At 33.8% G+C, this 19,023-nt stretch overlaps 1 protein-coding gene across 39 annotated transcripts in view; it reads left to right on the top strand.

Annotated features, from left to right (window-relative positions):
• ZBTB20 (zinc finger and BTB domain containing 20) overlaps positions 1 to 19,023 on the top strand; it is an 838,196-nt gene that overhangs the window by 156,749 nt on the left and 662,424 nt on the right. For all 39 annotated transcript variants that reach the window (XM_055381701.2, XM_063704061.1, XM_055381680.2 and 36 more), the window contains one exon: positions 16,315 to 16,365. The gene's annotated coding sequence lies outside the window, so the exon portion shown is untranslated. The remainder of the gene's footprint in view (positions 1 to 16,314; positions 16,366 to 19,023) is intronic.

Genomic DNA, 19,023 nt, shown 5'->3' with positions numbered 1-19,023 from the left:
CAGCTGAATTCTACCAGAGGTACAAGGAGGAGCTGGTACCATTCCTCCTGAAACTATTCCAATCAATAGAAAAAGAGGGAATCCTCCCTAACTCATTTTATGAGGCCAGCATCATCCTGATACCAAAGCCTGGCAGAGACACCACAAAAAAAGAGAATTTTAGACCAATATCCCTGATGAAAACATCGATGCAAAAATCCTCAGTAAAATACTGGCAAACCGAATCCAGCAGCACATCAAAAAGCTTATCCACCATGATCAAGTGGGCTTCATCCCTGAGATGCAAGGCTGGTTCAACATACACAAATCAATAAACGTAATCCAGCATATAAACAGAACCAAAGACAAAAACCATATGATTATCTCAATAGATACAGAAAAGGCCTTTGACAAAATTCAACAACCCTTCATGCTAAAAACTCTCAATAAATTAGGTATTGATGGGATGTATCTCAAAATAATGAGAGCTATTTATGATAAACCCACAGTCAATATCATACTGAATGGGCAAAACCTGGAAGCATTCCCTTTGAAAACTTGCACAAGACAGGGATGCCCTCTCTCACCACTCCCTATTCAACATAGTGTTGGAAGTTATGGCCAGGGCAATCAGGCAGGAGAAAGAAATACAGGGTATTCAATTAGGAAAAGAGGAAGTCAAATTGTCCCTGTTTGCAGATGACATGATTGTATATTTAGAAAACCCCATCGTCTCAGCCCAAAATCTCCTTAAGCTGATAAGCAACTTCAGCAAAGTCTCAGGATACAAAATCAATGTGCAAAAATCACGAACATTCTTATACACCAATAACAGACAAACAGAAAGCCAGATCATGAGTGAACTCTCATTCACAATTGCTTCAAAGAGAGTAAAATACCTAGGAATCCAACTTACAAGGGATATGAAGGACCTCTTCAAGGACAACTACAAACCACTGCTCAACGAAATAAAAGAGGACACAAACAAATGGAAGAACATTCCATGCTCATGGATAGGAAGAATCAATATCATGAAAATGGCCATACTGTCCTGGGTAATTTATATATTCAATGCCATCCCCCTCAAGTTACCAATGACTTTCTTCACAGAATTGGGAAAAAACTAGTTTAAAATTCATATGGAACCAAAAAAGAGCCCGCATTGCCAAGACAATCTTAAGCCAAAAGAACAAAGCTGGAGGCATCACACTAACTGACTTCAAACTATACTACAAGGCTACAGTAACCAAAACAGCATGGTACTGCTACCAGAACAGAGAGATAGACCAATGGAACAGAACAGAGCCCTCAGAAATAATACCACAAATCTACAACCATCTGATATTTGACAAACCTGACAAAAACAAGAAATAGGGAAAGGATTCCCTATTTAATAAATGGTGCTGGGAAAACTGGCTAGCCATATGTAGAAAGCTGAAACTGGATCCCTTCCTTACGCCTTATACAAAAATTAATTCAAGATGGATTAAAGACTTCAATGTTAGACCTGAAACCATAAAAACCCTAGAAGAAAACCTAGGCAATACCATTCAGCACATAGGCATGGGCAAGGACTTCATGTCTAAAACACCAAAAGCAATGGCAACAAAAGCCAAAATTAACAAATGGGATCTAATTAAACTAAAGAGCTTCTGCACAGCAAAAGAAACTACCATCAGAGTGAACAGGCAACCTACAGAATGGGAGAAAATTTTTGCAATCTACTCTTCTGACAAAGGGCTAATACCCAGAATCTACAAAGAACTCAAACAAATTTACAAGAAAAAAACAAACAACTCCATCAAAAACTGGGCGAAGGATGTGAACAGACACTTCTCAAAAGAAGACATTTATGCAGCCAACAGAGACATGAAAAAATGCTCATCATCACTGGCCATCAGAGAAATGCAAATCAAAACCGCAATGAGACACCATCTCACACCAATTAGAATGGCGATCATTAAAAAGTCAGGAAACAACAGGTGCTGGAGAGGATGTGGAGAAATAGGAACACTTTTACACTGTTGGTGGGACTGTTAACTAGTTCAACCATTGTGGAAGACAGTCTGGCAATTCCTCAAGGATCTAGAACTAGAAATACCATTTGTCCCAGCCATCTCATTACTGAATATATACCCAAAGGATTATAAATCATGCTGCTGTAAAGACACATGCACACGTATGTTTATTGTGGCACTATTCACAATAGCAAAGACTTGGAATCAACCCAAATGTCCAACAATGATAGACTGGATTAAGAAAATGTGACACATATACACCATGGAATACTATGCAGCCATAAAAAAGGATGAGATCATGTCCTTTTTAGGGACATGGATGAAGCTGGAAACCATCATTCTCAGCAAACTATCACAAGGACAAAAAACCAATCACTGCATGTTCTCACTCTTAGGTGGGGAATTGAACAATGAGAACACTTGGACACCGGAAGGGGAACATCACACCCCGGGGCCTGTCATGGGGTTGGGGGAGGGGGAAGGGAGGGGTAGCATTAGGAGATATACCTAATGTAAATGACGAGTTAATGGGTGCAGCACACCAACATGGTACATGTATACATATGTAGCAAACCTGCACATTGTGCACATGTACCCTAGAACTTAAAGCATAATTAAAAAAAAAAAAAAAAGAAACTGGATATCATCACTTGCAATGTGAAAAAAACAATAAATAAAAAGTTTCTTTCAAAAAAAGAAAAAAAAAGAAGACGAGGGAGTAGATGAGATGGCATTGATAAGACAGTTTGTACCTAGACAAGACTTATCTTTGGCAAGGTTGGTTTAATTCTTTGCAGTGATGCAGATAAACTAGCAGAGGCAGATAAATTATTTCAATTCTAATCTTCCCTCCCTTTCAACATGTTGTACCTGACTTCTTTTACATGTAGCTAAACAGGTACTTTTTGCTGATACCTGAGTGATGTTGAAGGGTTTGCACTTACACTCAACTTTTGGCACTTTATTATTTGTGCTGTATTCATGTCTACAGGGAGAAATTGGTCCCTCTGAGTACAGAGCAAGTGGCTGTCAGCTTGATTGTGTTTGAAAGCTCCTATCCTATCATGTGATATTATCAGGAACCAAGGATTAGCAAACCTATGTTATTTTGGAAATACTTTTCTTCAGCATGCTGAACAAACAGCAAGAGCATAGGTAATAAAGCTGTTGAAACCTCACAAGTGAAATGTGAGCACTTCATCCTCTTTTGAAAATATTGCAATGTTTTGTGATTTCTCCTTCATATGAGGAAAGAGAAAGAATCTTTCCAATTATTTCTTTAATGAATCAGTTACTTTGTGGAGCTTTTGAAAATGTAATTTTTCAGATAGATTCAACAGTCTTACCCCTATTGTGTAACTTAGTAGTAAGCTTTCTGCATTCATTGTACCTGGGAAGGTCAAGCATTTTATGACCTCAAAAGCCTGATTCTTGTTTCATACAGACAATTACCTAAAAGTTCCCGTTATTTAAAATGGATATTTCAACTATCTCAAGGTTTACTTTTACTGGGATTCTCAAGTGGTTTTATTTATTGAATACTGAATCAAACTGAAGCAGACTTTATCATGTTATCTAAAATCTTACTTTATGTATTTTCTCATTTTATTTTAAAAATCATGGTTGTATGACGTGCTGATATAATTTAATGGTAAACTTTATATTTAGATTTTATAGTTTTAGCATTTTTGTCAAACCCTAGTTGAAGCTACAAAAATATTTTGACACTATAGCCAGAATAGATAAAGCAGAATTGGATGTCAGAAGCATAGAGTACAGTTTATTGGTTATCATGATTAGAAGGGCTGATAATGAAAGCTGATTGGCAGTAGGATTTATTACAGAAACTATAAGATGGAGAATAGAAAATGATAACATTGCTAATTAATATGTAATATATCTTGTGACAGTGTGTTATCATTTAGAATCTTTACTAAATTTTAGTTTAATTGTGTGGCTGTTTTGGTGTTAAAACACAATTTTGAAAAACATATAATGTGTTTAAAATACCTTTTGAAAATAGCTATCAACCAGAAACAGGTAAAGGTGTATTTATTATACTTTGGATAAAAGTATATTCCAATTGGGAAATTTAGAAGACCTAAAAGATTTTGAGGGAGAAAGAATTGTTATAATAGATGTAAATGTAATGTTAAATGGCTTACAGGGTATCTGACAACATTCTCATAAAACATTGTAAGAGAAATCAGTAAACATCTTGAAGACAAAGGAATCATGAGCGATGAAAAAAATGAGTTCATTATAAACAAATCTTGCCTGACAAAATTAATAATGTTTGAAATAGAATGCAGAATTAGCATGGTTAAAGGGAATGTATATTTTGAACTTCAACCAAGTGTTTGTTGTAGCTTTTCAAAAATAATTGTAGAATTACGATATAAATAATCTGATGGATAAAATATGCAGAGAAAGCTGATGAATCTATAGAAGGCCAAAATGTAATGCCAAGAACACCCTCAAATGGATTGCAGGATTAGGCGGCAGTGATAAGAGTGACCTGAGGGGTTCAGTTTTCCCGTAATCTTTTCCAACCCCCCCATACACATATATTTCATATAAAAGCAAAATGTGTATCACAGAAAAGCAGATTCTAACGCAAGTCCTCCTAACACACTTTCTGATCAAATTTTCTTGCTAAATCTCCCCATATATAAACTTTGGAGGCTTCACTGATGGGTTAGATCAGGGTTTGCCAAATGCATCCCACCCCCTTCTGTAAACAAAGTTTTATTGGAGTACAGCCATGGTCATTTGTTTATATGTTTATTGCTTATGGCTGCTTTCAGACTATAGTAGCAGAGTTGAGTAGTTGAAAGAGAAACTTTATGACCTGCAAAGGCTAAAATATTTATTATTTGGCACTTTATAGATAAAGGTCCTGGTTTAAATGAATGAATGTTTTCACCTGTAGAGGCATTAGAACTCTTGTCAAGGCTAGGTATAGTCAGGATATTTGTACATTGTATGAATGTGGGAGGGAGTGAACATGTAAAGATTCAGGGTTTGGTCTCACCCCGAATCTTCCCATGTTTCATCATTTTGACCCATCTATTTTGGCAGTAAAGGTCCCAAATTGGGTATGTGTCATTGTAACTACTTTCATTCAGTTCCATTCAATTGTTCTTGACATCATAAAAGGACAAAATGACATATCAAAAGGTTAATGGGGAAGTGTGAAGGAAACAATAGGTGAAAAGAACATTGTTGTTAGTCTTATGTGTTAATACATTTTAGGTCTAATGTGGTAGGAATATATTTTGTTTAGAACTTTTTCAAAATAAGCTTCATCCACTTGATCTTGGACCTATCTCTTAAATGGACTTACTGTGCCCCATTAATGCTGAGAGACAGAGCATTTTTCAGCCTAGGATTCAACTGAAAAAAGAATTACCTTGCACATTGTAAGCACTTGAAAACTATTTATGGCTAACGATTTCTGTAAATTCATTTTATTCGTTACTGAGATCTATCAGTGCTTACTATGTGCCAGGCATGACACCTAGGGGCAAGTGATTTGGCAGAGAATAAGACAGATAGCCTCCTTAATGTAGGAAAATCGACAATGAGTCAGTTTATAAATAAGTAAAATAGTTGCAGATAGTGATATCCTGTGAAGAAAAGAAATCTGGGCAGTGGGATCAAAAGTGACTTGGGTCAGATAGGGTGGATAGTGGGGTAAAGAGTAACCACGTGCCATTTGAGTTGAGGACTGAATGATGAGAAGGGGAAGCCATCAAGAAATGATCTGGGAGAAGAGCCTTGTAGAAAAGCTTGTTCAAAAGCCCCAAACAAGCATGGCCTGATGAAGGAAGACAAAAAAGGTAGTGTGGCTGGATTTTAGTAAAACAGTTGGTGTGTAGGGATGTGTGAGTGTATGTTTGTTTTTGTGTCTGTGTGAGAGTGCTCTTGGGAACAGGACATTAAATTAGCTCCTTGTTTGTTTTCTTAGGTACTCAATTGATTAGTCTTTTCTAAACATAAATGTATGTTTCTGATCTAAAATGAGAGTTATTGAATTGATTGTATCTGAATCAACTGTTGTTCAATGAAAGAGAAGGCCATTCATAGGTGTCTTGATAGAAATAAGAGTGAGAAGAGAGAATACACTGAGATAGTGAAAGTTTGGGAGAAACTGGGAATTAGGACTTGGTTCTTTGGCTCCAAGACCAAAGAGAAGCTTATTTGGAATGTCACTACATGGGTCTGGGTAGTTGTTGTGCATCCTGATGGAGCAGAGACTTGTTCACAGAAAATGGTGACGGAGCAGGGACATTTAAAGAAAGCTGTCTCCTGTTGTTGGAGGGAGGATTTGAGAAAAGGACAAAGATTTTTAAAAAATGACGAGTTACTGGGTGCAGCACACCAACAAGGCACATGTATACATATGTATCTAAACTGCGTGTTGTGCACATGTACCCTAAAACTTAAAGTATAATAAAAATATATATATGTATAATTGATTTTTAACAAGAAAAAGATTAGGACTGGGAATGGGCCAGGCTCAATAACTGAAAAGAGACATCCTAAACCCTGTGATCTCCATCATCAATGCCAGTCTCACAGAAGAAAAATAAGTTGTTGGTAGATGGACTGGATTATGATGTGGGAGGATGGCATGTACAAATTAAACCAGGAAATGGAAGGAGTATGTATCATATCAATACACCTTTGGGGAGAAGAAAGAAAAAAGTAAATTCAGAGAGCAAAACTGGCTTTGGATAAGAAAGTCAACTGGGCAATAATATAGCAAAGGAAATCGTTTCATTTTAAAAAGCATTACTGTAATGCTTATTGAAGCAGTTGTGAAAAACCTGAAAACCATGAGTTTATGCAAAGACACATTTTTGAAACTAGAAAATAACAAGAGGTCTATAACAAACGTATGGAAAATTTCTAAGCATTTAAAACCTATAATTGAAAATTCAGTTAATTTAGTTTAACAAATTACTTAAAATTTAAACTCTGTTGGCTGTATTTTGGCTTAAATGTAAAAATTCCTAGTCTGTAGCTGTTAATATATTTTATATCACAGATAGGCAAAAGTCTATGCCTTAATTGAAAGGATGAAGCCTTTCATATCAGTCTAAAGCCAAAAGTTACACACAAACTTCTTTCCTTTTTTGACTTGCTTGGATCAGATACTGATCAGGTGCTTTGCTTGGGTACAGACTTGAGAGTTTTACTGTTAGCTTTCATCAGCTTTTTCAACATTGACCTTTGACCATGAAATATGAAGACAAGAACGGCCTTGAGAAACAATGCTTCTCCGGTTCTAAATCTGGTTCCTCGGTGTAATTATATATCATACTTTAATTTCTCTAACTGGCATTTCTCGAGTTAAAATTAATTTGAGTTCACTGTGAATTTAACAGAAATTGACAGAGTAGAGACGAATACCTCATGCTGAACTATATAGGAAGGATATCATGAAGGACATGTTGAGGGCATAGGAAAAGCCTGATATATATGTGAAAATATTTCAGCTACATGAACATTGCATGACACATTGTAGACCCAATAATTGTTTGCTGAAACAATGTATATTTATTTAAAATCTTATTTCATTGGGTGAGACAATATAATTTCTGCATTATTTGGAATTAGGATATATAATGGAACTAGATTATGGAGGAATTTGAAAACCAAGTATATAGGACTTGATACTGTAAATCATTAGGAATTATTATAGGAAATAGCTAGATGATTTCCAAATATTTGTTTTATTATGGTGTGTAGGATGATATAGAGATAGATAGGGGCAAAGGATGATATTTTATTCCAGGCATACTTTTATATTAAACCAGGTTCTCATTCCCAGCCTAGCCTGGCTGCATTGAAATGAATTTCTTCATAAAAGTCTATAGGTCTAATGTAAAAAAAAACTTTGGACTTTGGAGGGAGGATTTGAGAAAAGGACAAAGATTTTTAAAAAATGACGAGTTACTGGGTGCAGCACACCAACAAGGCACATGTATACATATGTAACTAAACTGCGCATTGTGCACATGTACCCACAGGACTTTGAACATTCTGCTTTATTGTGCCCTTTTATGCTTGTGTCTCACTGGTACCTGCCTGTTTGCATTTATTTTAGGGAGTAATTCAATAAAAATTAAATGGAATGAATTTATAACTAAAACCTGTTCTGTGCAAACCATAAGGATGGGATTTATTTATTTTATTTATTTTTTAAGTCAGCGTTTTCTCTTCATGAAATTACTCAATGTATAAAGATTGGTACACTAAAAGCAAATCCTGCATTACAAATTGGTTGCTGTCTTCGGTAGCAATCTGCCAAGAGGATATTTCAAGAAAATAGTCGTACTGCAAATTTGGCCCCTTGCTGGCCCTCACTAAGTATGCATTTTACTTTGACATGTTATTTCATAGAAACGATTTAGGACTACAAATTAAAAGTTGTATCGACTGGTGTACCTCTCATCAGATGAATTAGGAATAGCAGACAATCCTGCCTTTGAGAAGTTATTATGATACTATTGCCCGTTTATACTGTTGTCTTGGTTGCCTTTGGAATATAATCATTCACATATTTATCCCATGAAAACTATTTCCAAAAAGGAAATGAGAGGTCAGCTTTTATTGTATAATTCCACATTTACTAGCTGGTGGTACCTTAGTTTTTTAATTTTTGGCATTGACTCTGGGAAATTTACTATGGTATAAAACTGCCAGCTGCACAAAGGTGGGGCCAGTTTTGTCAGCATCTTATGAACAATTCACCAAATGAATTTTTCTGGGAAAACCAGTATGAAAGTTCCTTGCATGGTAGTGAAGAGGTAGACTTGTGTTAAATATAATAACACACAAGAAAAACCATCAACTCATGAAAGATTGAAGAACTCATGAAAGATTAAAGCTGGAAATGGAACATGGTCTGTAGGAATCCGAACTCTGCAACCAGATTGACGGGGGCATAAATCCTGGTTCTGCCACTCAGTAAAAGGGTGTCCTTTGGCAAATTACTTACTCCCTCTATTCCTTAGTTTACACATTGATAAAGTGGGTATGATGATATTACCTACCTCCTAGAGTTTTTGTTAGGTTTAAATAAGTAAATACAAATAAAAGCGCTTTGAACAGAACCTGAATATGGGGACTGCTCATGTATTTGCTATTATCTGTTAATCTTTAGAAGTAAAGATGAAAATTAAATAGCTTTCTCTTTGACTCTGCCTTCTATTGTTACAAAAATATAGGAAGAAAATTGTTGTCACTTCTAAAATGTGGAATGATTTTAAAGCAGCACTATTTTGTTTCAAAGCTCAAATACCTTGTAATGCAATTGTCCTTAAAGGAAACATATTTAACCTTTAACCAAGACTAAATTAACAAGAATTGTTTTTACACACCCCTTTTAGAAGAAAGGTTACAAATCATAACAAAATAGCTCATTATTAGGCCTGTCTTCCGAAGGAACTTCAAACATTCTCCTTTTGTCCTGGGGGTTACTGTATGAGTGCAATCTCTTATGTCTAATTATTTAGAATTCTGTAAAATTAGAAAGCAAGGGGTTTTTATTGGGTCTCTGGACCCCTGGAAATTTCATACAAAATTTCGTGATCATATGCACTTTTCTAGAGAAAAAAGATTCTTGGTCTTTTTATCATCGTCTCAGAGGCCCTTCTGACTTCCCAAAAGTTCAAGAGCCATCCTCTAAGGCAACATAATTTTTTCATTTTAAGTGAAAGATAAAATTATAATTCCCTATTTACTAAGGCAGAGAAATCTACTAGAACATCTTATATTTTTAGTTAAAATGATCTAAAAACAAAAACACTTTTCCCCCTAGAACCCTTAGCTAACCAGAACATTTAACTAACCAACATTTCAGGTAATCAGTGGTTACTTGCATCAAGCAGCAATCTTTCTTCAGTGATTAGCTACGCTGGTGAAAATAGTCCAGTCTTATCTGGAGAAAATGGTAATTTTTAAATTTATTCATTCTTTTTTTCTTGAAGTTTCAAAACTATTAATATTTTTATAGTTTCATAATTATACATTTCTTATGGTATACTCAGGAATAAGTATTCTATAAATGCTTACTTCAAAACTATTATATCAATCTAATATAATTTAGTACTGAATATTTCTGCTCATGGTGGAGTGAAATATCTGACAGAAGACTAGGGAAAGCTGGAAGAAAAATAATTTTACTGACCTCTGAAATTTAAAAAAAGTCTTCTATTTTTATGAACTTATGTAAATGTTTAAGTGCATATTTACCTTGGTATTTTAAAATTGCTTTTACTAAAATGGCTAAATAGAAGATTTTTAAATAATTGTTTTATGGATCCTTAGAAAGGATATACATTTCAAGCCCAAAAACTTTAAAGTTTTTAGTTGAAGGGGATTAAGTAAATAATTTAGAAGTGCATTGTGTTTACCTGTTAATAATTAAGCAGGTTAGATGGTGTACTTTTTATAGTCATTGAGTTTTAATTTATTTATTTGTTGATGTGTTGGTTTTTAAGAATTTATTTAAGGCATTCTGCTCTTGGGAAATAAAAAAACAGAATGAAGCTTCACATAATAAAAGGAAGGGCTCGGGTTACTTTAAAACAGACAAGTAAAGAAAAAAATTGATCGTATTTTAGAGTTAAAAACAGTATTTAGTACCTAATCTTTCTGTGCTTTTTCCCCCTATTTAGAAGCGAACCTGAAATACCTAAGAGCAAGTATAACTGAGTCAGTGAATGGTCTTTTGTTGTTGCTCTCGAGCTCCAGCTCCATGGAATTTGACTTCATTTCAGATGGCTTTAGTATGGGGTTTAGCCAGACCAATCTTATGAAATGTTCTTTGAGAATATACCATAGAACTTACCAGATTTCCCTGGTGTTTTAAAAACTCTAATAATATATCCAAATCCAAAATGAATACCTCCACCTTAGGATGCATGATTATGGATGAACTGAAATTAAGGCTTTTCCAGTCTTTGAAGGAATGTATCCTTGTCTTCTTGACGATGGAACTGTACAGGTTCTTTATGATCTTTCAGGATGATCAATTGGCTATCATTTGCCTTTTAAAATAAAATACAATTAAACCTTATGTTTAAATTTTTATTTAATGAAGACTTGTTTGCTATAATTATTAATAGATAATGGTCTTTAACAGTTTCTATTCATTTTGTACTCATTGGGAAGGCCTTATACAAAATAATGTCCATTGAAACAATTAACCAGAAGTCATAGTTCATATGTTGTAGGGTCATATGTTTTGAATGACATGTTAAGGACTATGGATTGAAAAACATTTCTTATATGGGAATGAACAGCATGATTTTATAGCTACTTAAAATTTGCTTACTTTAAACTTTTACTTAATTGAAATTTATACTACTCCTACTTCCAAAACTGATTTGGAGCATCTTATGTTCTCATGGCGTATTTTGTCTCTCTTTTTACAGTAGTCCTATCATTGAAATCGGTGAACATTTTATCTATTTTCTCTTGTAAAAGTATGTTCACAGTATAAATGTAACCTCCAACTTAAGTTTTCTACATTCCAGGCTGTGCTTTTCTTTGAAAGTTTAATTAGAGATGTTACCAGTTAAAATTTGGTTGCTAGGAACCTAATAGATACCATTCTGAGTAGTTGCTGTTATCTTTATAAATCCTATTTTTCTTTCTTTGTTGTTCTCTTCCCTTCCTCACGATACCTGCCCTTTCTCCTTTCCTTCCTTACATTTTTTTCTGTAAAAAAATCTATGCAGTTAAAAAGGTTTCACCAAAAATGACAGATAGACATTTTCAAATGTCTTTCTTAACATTCAGGAATTCTAATAATATAACATTAAATTTTTCTTTCCTGAAACATAAACTAGGTGCCTTCTTTAGTGCTTTTTATGTTTATAAAAAGTAATTTGTTTTTATTACAGAAAATTTGAAAACAAATTCTAAGAAGAAAAAAACTGTCATAATCTTAAGACAAATTCAAAGAATAATGTAGTTTAAGTTTTTTACAGTCACATACATACTTTTTCTAATACACACACAAGCACACACACACAAACACACACACACCTGGTACATACAGATCTATACTTACATATGCACATAACCAAAAGTTGTGCATAGTCTGTATTTATATTATATAGAGAAAAATTATTAAATATTGGTATGGTATGTTATCATTATTACCATTTTATAACCTGTTTTCTAAGCTTAATGATGTATTATATATTTTCACTTGCCATGTCTAATGAACACTTAATATCCTATTACATATAATTTATCTAACCAGTTCACTATTCTAGAATATTTTAGTTAATTTGCATTTCTTTCATTGCTATTGCAGATTAATATTATTTCATATGTATTTTAGCTTCTTATTTCACCTTATTACTTATAGGTATTATTTAGAAATAATAATATTATTTAATAATAAATAGTAATAAGTATTACTATTTTATATATAGTTTAAAATATATTTTATATATGTTTAAATATATTTATAAATGCATTCCATATTTTAGAAGAGAACTCACAATTCTATTGTGAATTGCCTATTCATGTATTTTGCTCATTTTCAAAAGTAGAATAATATGTTTATTTATTTATAAAGACTCTTAACCCAATGAACATTATACACTTTAAAAATATTTATTTTTTGTTGGCCTCTTAATTTTGAATTTTGTTAAAGATGTTTTTTGCCTTACACTTTTTTTTTTTTTTTTGAGACTGGGTCTTGTTCTCTTGCCCATACTGGAGTACAGTGGCAGGATCATGGCTCACTGTAGCCTTGACCTCTCCAGGCTCAGGTGATCCTCCCACCTCAGCCTCCTGAGTAGCTGGGACTACAGTTGTGCACCACCATGTCCAACTAATTTTTGTACTTTTTGTGGAGACAGGGTTTCACCATGTTGCCCAGGCTAAAATTTTTAATTTTAAGTAGTAAACATCATAAATCTTTATGCTTATATTATATACCACTGTGTATGTACTTTAAAAGTCCTTCCCACGTTGGAGTTCAGAAAATTATACATATGTATTTTCTTAGAGGTCCTTGATTGTTTTATATATTTTATTGAGTTTTATTGACCTGATTTATATTTTAGTACTGATAAGAATTGGAGAACAGAATTTATTTTTCCACAGGTAATCAGTCAGCTATCTTAACATTGTTCATGGAAATGTTAACTTGTAACATTTACCCCATACCTAAGTTCCCCTGGCCTCTTCTACTGATCTATCTCTTCCAATGCCAATATCACACTGTCACTTATATTTCACTCTTTGGAAAGAACCTACCTTGTTCTCTGCTTCTTTGCTATAGGACTCAAACCTAATGCTTGATGTTTTCTTGTTTAAATTTGTTTTTTAAGTTTGTCAGTCCCCTGGTTTGTTGTTATTGTTTTGAGCTAGCTTTAAAGCGTCAAAACTACTAAAAATCATTTTAGTTCATTTCAGTACAACAAAGATTTTTTTGAATATTTGTTATATAACAAGGCTTGTGCTTGCATTAGGAATACATAAATGAATCAGATATCTGTGTAGCAATGTCCCTGCACTGGAAAAATGTGTTAATCTGATGGAGTCAGACAGCATGTAAATAGTAAGGAGAGTGGCCTCATGTTAATAACTTAATTTTCTTCTGATTCTTTCTTATTCTTTTGTTATCTATGACTTCTTGGACCTAGCCATTTAATATATTTTCCCCTTTTTCTTTTTTTTTTTAATTTAGGAAAGGTGAAATATTATGTGAAATTGATTTAACAGAGTTAGATTGATTCAGGCATATGAAAGATGGTGACTTTTTCATATTCATGTAGTCTGTTTATTTTCTAATTAATGAACTGAAAATTGTGTCTTTCTATTTTTGTTCTCTAAGTGTTTTTTGAGCTCTTGCTAGGCACTATTTAAGAAACTTTAAGGAAAATAACAGTAAATGCCTTTGACAATGTAATCTAGTGGGGAAACTTATAATTTATAAAAATATTAGCAATATAATAAAAAGTATTGAGTACACTGTTTGGTATATGCTGGCCATTATACTAGGCAAGGAAATATGTATTATTTAATCCTAAAACAATTCAAATGGTCCTTCAGATTTTTTTTTTTTTTTTTTTTTTGAGGCAGAGTTTTGCTCTTATCGCCCAGGCTGAAGGGCAGTGGCGCGATCTTGGCTCACTGCAACCTCCACCTCTTGGGATCAAGCAATTCTCCTGCCTCAGCCTCCTGAGTAGCTGGGATTACAGGTGCCCGCCACCACGCCCGGCTAATTTTTTGTATTTTAGTAGAGACGGGGTTTCGCCATGTTGAGCAGGCTGGTCTTGAACTTCTGACCTCAGGTGATCCGCCTGCCTCGGCCTCCCGAACTGCTGGGATTACAGGTGTGAGCCACCTTACCCAGCCAGTCCTTCAGATTTTTTTGTTTTGACTGTCTTCTTTACTTGATTCAGGTTTCTTATTATTCTTATGTCCTTTGAGAAGTTTCCCTGTCCAAATCTATCTAAAATATCAGGCCAGGTAACTCTCAGTGTCATTATCTTGTTTTATCTGACTTCATAGTACTAATTATATGACATTATAAGTCTAACAGTTTGTTTATTGTCTGTTTCTCCTGTTGCTAGAATGAATATTGAATGGAAGAATAAACAATGCATTGTAGAAGTTTGTAGTTGCAGAATGACAATTTAATTTGGTATACATGATTTAATTTCTTTAAGCCTAAATTTCTCATCTGTAAATAGATACAGATTTATTGCCTGTTTTATTGGTTAGGCTGTTCATTCATTCACTGAGTACATATTAATTGATATCCTAGTATATGGCAGGCACTATTCAAGAAAATGGGGTTACAGTGAAACAGACAAAGTGCCTGCCCTTATGTTGCTTCCATTCTAGAGGAAGAGACAGATAATAAATTAATAAAAATAACTTTTGTAATATATCATGTAGTTTCCAAATTAATTTTCTCAAAGGTGTCCTCCACTTTATCTCTATGATCAGAACATTTTTTCTTTTCTGTTCCTAATCATCCTGTTTCTTCATCATTAATTGTTCTGGTCTCACTCCTCCTAGCAGTTACTAACTTTTAGCATCCCTCCTAGTTTGCTGATGCAGAACAACTGTAATAATGCTGATGCACCCCAAATATAACAGGACTGTCAGATTCCTTTTCTGGACCCTATTTGTCTATTAGTGCAACCAATCCTTAGGTTTGTTTTGGTTTACTAGTGTGGTTTGTTGTTTGCAAAAATACTGTGCATGCATATTAATGATATAGTCAATTAAAATCCTCAGATTTTTAAAATTTTAATGGGCATTTTACTGTAGATGTACTAGATTATATAATCAAGCATATGTTTAGGTATTGCATTTCCATTATTAAAACTGCTTTTGAAACTTTGGATGCCTAAATCTCTGTGGAGATTATTAGTAAATGTGGCATCAAGGTCATCATTGAGATTTCATAGCAAATTTAGAGAGATCATTTTCTAATGGGAACACAACATCAAATTCAATTTTTAATAGGAGAGCTGTTTTTAGTTAAATCTTTCTATAGTCAAAATCACCAAATTGGCTTTAAAGTAACCTCAACATCCTGCCTGTTCCCATCCAGCTTCAATTCTTTACTAAAGAAATTTAAAAGCAACCCATCCATTTGTTTGGCATCCTTGCATCTAAATATGGGTAGGACCCTACTATTAGCCTTTCTGCTAAAACAGGAAATATTAAGCCATGTTTTAATGTCAATGCCTTAGGTACTAAGCTATACTGAACATGTTACCCTTTGCATCTTTATTTCTTTATTTCTTTCTTTTTATTTTCTTTGGTTTATCTGAGTTTATGCAAATATCTCTAACCTTACCTACTATTTTGAGAATAGGGCTTGTGTTTTATCTTTGCATACTTTTAAACTCACCAGTGATGACCAGTACATTATACATCATAGAACTTTGCAAACTCTCTGTTAATAAGAATGAGCAAGTAAATAGGTTAAAAGCAATTTGGGATTTGCTTTTCTTAAAAGAAAACATGAAAATAAAAATGCAAATATCCTTATGAGTTAAGATAACTTCTTATGATACTATAGCAAACACCGTGCTATGCCTCCTCAAAAATGTATATGCAGTGGTTTAGATTGTATATTTGGGCCACGTTTTACTGAGTACTTGTACACATATGAATGTGTTAGCTTTCAGTTTTCTTTTTAAAACTATAGATATTAGTTGGCATACACAAACTCAGCTACCTGGGTCATAAAGATATTATAGAAATGCAAATGTTTTCCTTGGCAGATTTCTAATTTTAAGTATTCCTTTTTTTACAGACAAATAAAAAGAAGTGTTAAGAATTGCCTTTGGGACTCTGAAGGCTGAAGGTAATGTCCAGTGGTATTTTCCTGAATGGGCTTTATCTTCTTGAATTGTTTTATGATATTTAAGGTCTTGAATTTGCTACCTCAACTTTTCTTTTATTTTATTATTTTTCTTTTATTGTCCTGAAACACATTAAATATCTTTTTCTATGTATACCTAAAAATAATATGAAATTGTAAGTTAAAAAAGTAGAAATTTTGTACTCTTTCTGAATATTTCAGCCTTATTAGGTGTTGCTCTAACTCTTCTTCCTTCTACTTCATTATGTATTATGTCCCTCTGTCCTCCTTTTTTTTTTTTTTTTTTTTACTGGTTTGGAACTCATGATTTTAAACTGTGTTCTTTTGTTAAACAGACATGTTGGCTTAAAGTCAAAATGTCAGTAACAATTTCTCCTGAGGAAGAGCTTTACAACTAACTATAAGAAATAAAATTGTATTTGTTGGGGACATTGAAACTCTTCAGATGAGATTTAGTGGCTACTGATAGTCAGAAGTCCAGAATTTCAGGCAAGAAGTTTACAATAGACTCGTGTGGCTGCATTGTGTATAAAGAGCTCACAGGGATTGAAGGAGGCTTCTTAGACAAGAGGGGGCTGTAATTACTTTGCTTCTTACATGCATGGTTAGATTTTCCAGCGAGACTAACATGGTAGGGTAATTTATTATAGAAGAGTAAATCACAGATTACATTGGAGGGGGATGGGGTGGTGCGATCCAACCATCAGTTTTGTGAATAGATACACTTAAGCATGTGTGATAGCTTGTTTTTAATTTCTTTACACCAGTGCACACCTCAAACATTCCGTTTAGCAGTGGGATATGCAAATTGTTCCAAATGCAGCAGCAGTACTTTCACCTGAATGTCAAAACTGTCAGAGAGGTTTAAATCAAATCTTTATAACATTTTTTAAAAACCAGCCAGCCCCAAGATCGAGGCACCAAACTCACTGAAAAAAACTTCATTCTCATACTTCCAGAAAGCTCCTGTATGTCAACAGGGTAATGTCAAAGTTCTAATTCACCTGCTTTCTAATTTTAACCTTTTAAGGATTTTATTTTATTTGGCTTAATTACGATATTTTCTACAAATTAATGATAAATGCCTTGATTAATAAAACCAAATGTCAGAGAAAATGACAACTTGATGAAAAATTAATACTCGGCAATATTTTAAGGTACAGAAGTACTAAAGATGTGCTCTTAAACCTCATATTTCGTTAGCTCTTTCTGAAGGTAGTTAACAAGAATTCTTTTTGCACCTAAGTTTTCACAGCCACATGTACAGATACATTTTAGCAATATAATTTTCAGTAATTTTCTGCTGTTCTTTTTATTATTAGCTATTAAAGTTAGAAATATGCTTCTAATTTTTATCCCTGCCTTGCCCCATAAGATTATTTATTTTTATTCACAAAATCAAGGTAAAGTATATTTTGGAGTGGTTATGAGTTTAAGTTACTGTACTAAGAATCAAGTTAGCAACCTGTGTGAATGTGTGTGTGTCTGTGAGAGAGACAGAGAGAGAGAGAGAAATTAAAGAAACCTCATTGTGTAAAATTAATGTTTGGTGATTGGTTATCTGCTAGACGATTTATTTGGTTATGAACATTTCAGGTTTATATTTAAAATTATCTGAGAGGGAGAAAGAATATAGCTTTTCGAAGTGGAATAGATTTTAACACGATAATTTCCATTTTTGTTAAATATGTTTTTTTCCTGAGATTACATTAAAAGACCTGAAGACAAGTGAAGAGTGGTAACTTCCTTTTTTCTTGTATACTAATAATTTTTTGGCTAGCTCAAAAAACCAAATAATATGAAATATGATTATTTTTCTACTTTTACTGGAGATCATGAAGTTGAAAGTTAAAAATATCCCGTGTATTTTTCCATCTTCACAAATATCAGGATTTCAGAACATGAATAAAATATTTGATTAAATCTTATGCAGAAATGGTACTATGCAGGTACCAATGGTACATGCAGGATTGTAGTCCATGTTAGTTTTTTATTTTCATATTTTACAGATAAAGCTGCCAACCAAATGAGGGAAGGCACAATGACCTCTTGTGTGTTTGTTTTGTTTGGTTGTTCAGAATAAAAAGACCCACAATATATACTGTCAGTGAAATGGACTCACTTTAATCATCTGTTCATGTAATGACATGATGTTCATGCCTATCAACAAAAATTTTTGCCAACTAATGTTAGAATCTCCTTTTTCTGTAATATAATGAGAATTTCTAAGTAGGTATTTTAGGCATATTGCTCTGCATAGTAAGATAAATAAAGGTAAGTGTTGGTCAACATTCTATAACCACAGTGTATGCCAATCCCAAGGGAAAACATTCTTCAGTGTAGATTTCCAGTAATATTTAAAATTTGGAGATGGATTGCATTGAATCTCCCTTAGCTGGCTCTAGGTTTTATTGTTTTTGTGTCTTTCCTGGTTCCAGGCATCCAGTCTGTACTGGCAAAGCTGCTTGATGAGGAGGGGCCTCCAACATTGCTGCCCCAATTGCTTACATACCTGCCGTAAATAATAGCTTTGTCCACTAGTTAATCATTGCATTGTAACTGTCTCTGTTCCATCTTAGCTGATCACTGCCCAGAGGAGTTTAAGTTCCATTGTAATACAAAGCTCCTATTACCTTTCTG

This window comes from Gorilla gorilla, chromosome 2, assembly GCF_029281585.2.
Source record: "Gorilla gorilla gorilla isolate KB3781 chromosome 2, NHGRI_mGorGor1-v2.1_pri, whole genome shotgun sequence".
Classification (NCBI taxonomy): domain Eukaryota; kingdom Metazoa; phylum Chordata; class Mammalia; order Primates; family Hominidae; genus Gorilla; species Gorilla gorilla.
Note: the sequence above shows the minus strand (reverse complement) of the source record. Positions and strands in the feature narration are given on the sequence as shown.